The sequence below is a fragment of the Perkinsus marinus genome (assembly GCF_000006405.1).
Source record: "Perkinsus marinus ATCC 50983 genomic scaffold scf_1104296970268, whole genome shotgun sequence".
In the NCBI taxonomy this organism is placed as follows: domain Eukaryota; phylum Perkinsozoa; order Perkinsida; family Perkinsidae; genus Perkinsus; species Perkinsus marinus.
Genome location: NW_003202533.1, coordinates 55932 through 57297, shown reverse-complemented (window position 1 = coordinate 57297; position 1366 = coordinate 55932).

Below are 1366 nucleotides of genomic sequence, written 5' to 3'. Positions count from 1 at the left end.
TTTCTCCGAGAAGCCCAGACTTGGCATGCGTAGAAACGTCGATTACGATCTGAATCGTCGCTTACACTCGGCAGCTATTGCAGAAAGTCCCTACTCGGCCAAAGCAGCATTTGTGGAGCGAGTGAAGAAAATTTATTGTAATTTTGACGAAGATACTCTCATCAATAGCATGAGCAGGCGTTGGAGATGATTATACGGAGCAGGAGGGGGCTCATCATGAGCCGCTCATGAAGTATTGATCTCTTCTGGCGATCCCCGGTTAGCTGTCGACTATCCAATAATTGTGCATATCAACATACTTTTTAATCGACAACGGGGATACTCTTCTTCGTCAAAGTAGGGGTAGAGCCTTGTAGTTGGCACTCTTCTACGGAGTCGGAAGAATGTCGACTATCACTGAGTACGAACTATCATTTAGCGAAGCCACAACTCGCACAATTCCGCTTACTGTCATTCTTTCTGGGCACTGAGTTACCCATCTATGGGTGACCGCTAGCTGCTGTATTATACATAACTGTACCTGTATAACACTTGGTGTTGGGCCTGATTGCCTGATCAGCCGATATCTTGAAAATAATCGAAGTTGTGTTTTCCTCAATTTTCTGTTGATCTGTGATCAGTTCCTGTTGATTGACATGGGGTTCCTAGATTTTTCGTCCGTTCTATCCCAAGCAAACATATCTGGCTCCTCCCGTATGAACTTCACATTCGACGCCGCAGCTGGGTCGATCGTGGGCTTTCTGGTACCGAATGGCACTGCTCTGAGCACATATCCGACTGTCGATCATCATGTAGTCTACAGGATCAGTTGTAGATTCTCACCCCTAAGACTCTTAGGGGTGAGAATTTACCTCTTAGGCTAAGAGGTGAGAATTTACTATTTCTTATGAAGCCATATCCATACGAGCCCATCGCTCCCATGCTCGCGTGGCTGCAGGATTCTCCGATTGTCTCCCTTTCTTCGAAGGAAGGGAGGAAATTCGCCTGCCCAAGAATGGCAGCAAGTGCGATTGCGTGTACAAGAACGGTGCTCCAGTAATCTGATTACTGTAATCATAACGGTGGTTGCAAAATTCCAATGCAAAAATCTGACTCCGGACGACAATGATATGCTGAATCCGAGTTTTGAATGGATGTATCTGGCTCATCCTATCGATATATCGAGTCGCCAAGATCTCACGGTCTGTGGAACTTGCTGTGCTAGAGATTCTCCGAATCGGATCGGGTCAGAAATAAACAGTTATCCTCGGCAACAGCCTCCGGCGGAGGCCCTCCGTGCTAGAATATCTCTGGTACGGGTCAGTGATAGTGGACTGCTTTCAGCTTCATGTGATTGCATGATACTAATCGATGATATTGAAGTAGT